This window comes from Chrysochloris asiatica, unplaced genomic scaffold (genome assembly GCF_000296735.1).
Source record: "Chrysochloris asiatica unplaced genomic scaffold, ChrAsi1.0 scaffold00206, whole genome shotgun sequence".
In the NCBI taxonomy this organism is placed as follows: Eukaryota; Metazoa; Chordata; class Mammalia; order Afrosoricida; family Chrysochloridae; genus Chrysochloris; species Chrysochloris asiatica.
In genome coordinates, this window is record NW_006408724.1 from 2,574,073 (window position 1) to 2,580,072 (window position 6,000).

A 6,000-nucleotide genomic window follows, 5' to 3' on the forward strand; every position below is an offset into this window, starting at 1 on the left:
TCTGTGCATACATCAGCCTCATCTCCCATCTTGCTGGGAGTCCCATAAACCAAGTCTTGAGTAAACCTTAAGTATTCCTTTTCGAATTTCTGAAACTTTGTTTTTCTAATTCAGTTTACTGTAGTATAGACTTCTAAGGATAATGTTGTTGTTGTTGTTGTTAGGTGCCATTGAGTCGGAACCGACTCATAGTGACCGCATGCACAGCAGAACGATACAATGTCCGATCCTGGGCCAACCTCACTACCGCTGCCACACTTGATGCCATCAATGATGCCATCTGGCTGATCCATCTCACTGGGAGTCTTCCTCTTTTTCTCTGACCCTCCATCTTACCCAGCATGACATCCTTTTCCAGCGACTGTTCCCTCCGGACAATATGTCCAACGTATGAGAGACGAAGCTTAGCCATCTTGGCCTCCAAGGAGCACTCTGGCTGCACTTCTTCCAAAACAAATCTACTGGTTCTTTTGGCAGTCCATGGCACTTTTAGTATTCTCCTCCAACACCACAACTCAAAGGCATCAATTCTTCTATGATCTATATCTATTATTCAGCAACTCAGCTGTATGTGGACCATTAAAAAATAGCAAAGGTTTTATGATGGGTCTAGAATGATACTAGGAGTTTTGCATGCATTGTTGTTGCTGCTGTTAAGTGTCTTTAAGTTGATTTCAATTCATTGTGATTCCATGTGACAAAGAACGGTTCCACAGAGTTTTCAAGGCTTTTTGACAGGAGCAGATTGCCAAGTCTTTATCCCTAAGAGCTGTTGGGAAGGTCTGAACTACCATCCATTTAGTTGGCAGCTGAGCACTTAACCATTGTACTACCAGAGCTCAATTTACATGCGTTATCTAATATAATCCTCACAATGTGAGGTAGGCAGCTCTACTACTACCTCTGTTTTATAGATAAGAAAATTGAGACTGCTTAGTGATGTGGTGAAGTTTGCACAGCTAGTTTGGGGACAGTCAGGACTTGAATCCTAGCCTGACTTTCAGAACTAAACTTCTTCAACGTACACTATATAATTTTGGAAATGCTTGAAACTAATGGACATTTTTGTGGTTTTCCTAATAGCTTTTGTGCTGGTTCAGTTACGATCACACTATTTTTTTTTCAGGACTTTAAAAGTGCCTTGTTGGTAATGTAAAGAAGTTCACAGACAAGATGCTAAAAAATGTTCAAGTGGAATGATTATATAAACAACATCAGCAGATGGAAATATTTAACTTTGGTTTGATTCTTAAAGTGGAGGATAGTTGGAAGCAATATGAGAGAGATTTTAATAGCAATTCTGTTGCTATTGTTAGGTACTGTCAAGTTGGTTCTGACTCATAATGACCCTATGCACAACAGAATGAAACACTGCCTGGTCCTCACAATTGTTATGTTAGAGTTCATTGTTGCTACTGTGTCAATCCATCTCATTGGGGGTCTTCCTCTTTTTCATTGACCCTCCACTTTACCAAATATGTTGTCCTTCTCCAGGGACTGATTCCTCCTGTGAACATATCCAAAGTATAAAGAACTTCTAAGGAAAATCCTGGCTGCATTTCTTCCGAGGCAGATTTGTTTGTTCTTCTGGTAGTCCATGGTACTTTCAATATTATTTGCCAACACCATAATAATGGTCTTGAATAATGCATCTACTATTCTGTGATTTTCTTATTCATTGTCCAGATATCACATGCACATGAGCAATTGAAAATATCATGACTTGGTCAAGCACACCATAGTCTTCAAACTGACATCTTTACTCTCAAACACTTTAAAGAGGTCTTTTGCAACAGATCTACCTAATGTAATACATCCTTTGTTTTTTGACTGCTCCTTACATGAGTGTGGATTGTGGATCCAAGAAAAATGAAGTCTTTGACAACTTCAATCATTTTTCAATTTATCATGATGTTATTTATTGGCTGGGTTGTAAGACTTCATTTTCTTTATATTATCCAAGTGCAACTCAAACTAAAGGCTGTAGTAGTCTTTGATCTTCCTCAGTAAGCATTTTAAGTCCTCTACACTTTCAGCAAGTAAGGTTGTGTCAGCTGTACATTGTTGTTGTTGTTATGTGTCGTGGAGTCGGTTCCGGCTCATAGCAACCCTGTACAGGGTTTCTGAGGCTGTAAATCTTTATGGGAGCAGAATGCCTCATCTTTCTCCCACAGAACAGCTGGTAGTTCCAAGCTGCTGACCCTGAGGTTAGCAGCCTGATTCGTAACCACTACACTACCAGAGGTTGTTAATCAATCTTCCTCCAATTCTGATGCCACGTTCTTCATATAAGCCAGCTTCTTAGATTATTTGCTCAGTATACAGATTGAACAAGTAGGGTGAAAGGATACAACCCTGGCACACACCTTTCCTGATTTAAAAACATTCAGTATCCCCTCATTCTGTTCTAACCACTGCCTTTTGGTGTAGGTACAATTAAGTGTTCTTATTCAATGTTATCCATGGTTTGTTATGATCCATACAATTGAATCTCTTTTCATGGTCAATAAAGTTAACTTTTTTCTGGTATTCTCTACTTTTAGTGGAGTTCCATTTGATATCAACAATATTTTACATTCTCTTCTGAATCTGGCTTGAATTTCTAGCAGCTCCCTGTCAATGTACAGCTGCAACTGTTTTTGAATTCTCTTCAGCAAAATTTTACTTGCATGTGACAATAATGAAATTGTTTGATTATTTCTGCATTCTGTTGGAATTTCTTTGGAATGGGCACATATAATGGATATCTTCCTATCAGTTGGTCAAGCAGTGGTCTTCCAAATTTATTGGCAAAGAAGAATGAGCGCATCCAGTGCTTCATTAGTTTGTTGAAAGATTTCCATTTGTATTGCGGCACTTTCTGGAGCCTTGTTTTTTGCCAGTGACTTTCGTGCAGCTTGGACTTCTTCCTTTAATACCATCAGTTCTTGATCATATGGTACTTCTTGAAATGGTGGAACACAAATCAATTCTTTTTGGTACAGTGACTGAGTATTCCTTCCATCTTCTTTGAAGCTTCCTGCATCATTCTATATTTTGTCCATTTGTGGTTGTTTTTAAGTGTTATTGAGTTGATTTTGACTCATAGCAACCCTGTAAAGGGTTTCTAAGGAGCAGTTGGTGATATTGAACTGCCAACATTGCAGTTAGCAGTCCAGTGCTTATTATACAGCACCATGTTTATATTTATGTTTAGTGCCATCAAGTCACTTCTGACCCATAAGGAGCAGCTGGTGAGCTTGAACCATCAACCTTGTGGTTCAAACCAAGTTTGCAGTGTATTAACTCCACAGTGCCACACCAGGACTCTACAGAACCATAGAATCCTTCACTATTGCAAGTTGAAGTCTGAATATTTTTCTTCAGTTCTTTCAGCTTGCGAAATGGTGAACCCATTCTTCTCTTTTGGTTTTCTAACTCCAGGTCTTTGCATATTTCATTATAATACTTTACTTTGTCTTTTTGAGCTGCCCTTTGGAGTTTTCTGTTCAACTCTTCCTCATTTATTCAAATTTATTTAGCTTTTCTACACTCAAGGGCAAATTTCAAAATCTCATCTGACATACGTTTTGATTTTTTTTTTTCTTTCTGTCTTTTGAATAACCTTTTGCTTTCTTCATGGATTACATTCTTGATGTCATCCCACAACTCTTCTGGTTTCCAGTCATCAGTGTCTAATGTTCCAAATCTGTTCTTGAGATGGTCTCTAAATTTAATTTAGGTGGGCTATATTCAAGGCCATAATTTGACTCTCATGAACTTGTTTTCATTTTCTTCAGCTTTACCTGAACCTTTATATAGTCAACTGATGGTCTCTTCCAGGATTTGTCTCTGGCCTTGTTTTGGCTGATGATATTGAGCTTCTCCATAGTCTCTTTCCACAGATGTAATCAGTTTGATTATTGTATATTCTGTCTGAAGAAGTCCATGTGTATAGTCACCTTTTATGTTGTTTATATTTGCAATGAAGTCATTGATCAAACAAAATCTATTACAAAATGCTGGATACAGCATCATTTCTATCACCAAGGCCATATTTTCCAACTACCTTTCCAACTTACTCTTTGTTTCCACTTTTGCATTTCAATCACCAGTAATTATCAATGTATCTTGGTTGCATGTTTGATCAATTTCAGACTGAATAAGTTGGTAGAATTCTTCAATTGTATCATCACTGACTTTAGTGGTCGGTGTATAAATCTAAATAACAGTGGTATTAGCTGGTCTTCCGTGTAGATGTATGGATATTATCCTACCATAGACATCATTGTACTTCAAGATAGATCTCAAATTGTTCTTTTAAATGATGAATGTGACACCAATCCTCTTCAATCTGTTATTCCCAGCATAATAAACCATATGATTGTCTGATTCAAAATGGCCAATATCAATCCATTTCAACTCACTAATGTTTATGATATTGATCTTTATGTGAGCCATTTAATTTTTTTTTTCATCATAATACATGTACTGTTAGTTTTATTTTTCTATTATTTATTTCTTTATTGTGAACTATGTGATAGTTTACATGGGAGAACTTTCATTTTACATTCATTCTATCATATATTGTTTCATTGCCATGGTTACAATCCCCTCCATGCATCATCAAATAACCAAAAGGTATACCCTGTAAGCCTGCCCCCCTCCATTTAATTTTTGACCACTTCCAATTGAACTAGATTCATGCTTCATATATTCCATGCTCAGATTATTAATGGATGTTTGCAGCTATTTCATCTCATTTTTAGTTGTGACCCTTTAGTAAATGAAGATCCTGAAAGCTCTGCTCCCGTCATGTCATTAGAGTCAACTCTACTTTGAGGAGGCAGCTTTTTCCCAGTTGTACTTTGAGTGCTTTCCAATCTGAGGTACTTGTCTTCTGGCACTGTATCAATGTTCTGCTATTCGTAAGGTTTTCAGTGGCTAACTGTTCAGAAGTGAATGCCTTCTCCCTACTTTGTGTTATTCTGGAAGCTCCTCAGAAACTTGTCTACCATGGGTGACCCTACTAGTATTCAAAGTACCGGCAGCATAACTTCCAGCATCACCGCAACAAACAAGTCACCATAGTACAACAAACTGACAGATGAGTGGTGGCAATAACAATTAGCCTTTTTAAATAACTAAGTAACATTACAATATAGAATGAGACCAACTTTTGTAAACAAATATATCACACTATGTTGTGGCGCTGTGGGCTAATGCATCAGACTTCAAAGTCGTTTGAACTGCAAGGTCTGTGGTTCAAGCTCACCGCTCACCAGCTGCTCCTTGGAAACCCTATACAGGGTCGATATGAGTTGGAATTTACTTGACAGTGCTTAACAACAACAACAAATGTACTCACAAATTAATTTTGTATCTCTATTCCTATGCTCCTCTCATTGATGAGAATACCATTATTGTTGTTAAATGTCGTCGAGTCTGTTCCAACCCATAGTGACCCTGTATCTGGTTTCCGTGGAGTGACTGGTGAGCTTGAACTGCTGACCTTGCAGTTCAAACCGACTTTGCAGTCCAGTGCATTAACCCACAGCGCCACACCAGGACTCAGAGAATACTATTAGGACTTTCAGTTTAAAAGAAGCCCTTGGAGACTATGCTAATAAATACATGCTCTTGGTGGGTTAGATCTTGGCCCTTTGAAGATACCTTTTGGGAGAAATGTCTTTCAGAACCAAGTAGAGTGGAGACATTGAGTGTTTAATTTAGAGAACTCTGATTCTTTAAATGAAAGATGAGCTTAAAACAAGGGGATTGATTTTGTTTTTTAGTGTGCAACTAGCTCTGAAGACATAATTCCAAAAACATTTTTAACATGCTATAATATTGGAATAATTCTATAGTGTTTTGACAACGACTTTAAAAGGAACTATTGGGACACAATGCTTATTAAAAATATAATAACAAAATGAAGAAAGCATGTTCCTAGACAGTATAATTGGAGGAACTGACAGCGTTTTCTCCACCTAAAATTTTTCTTTTCTGTCAAGATTGCTT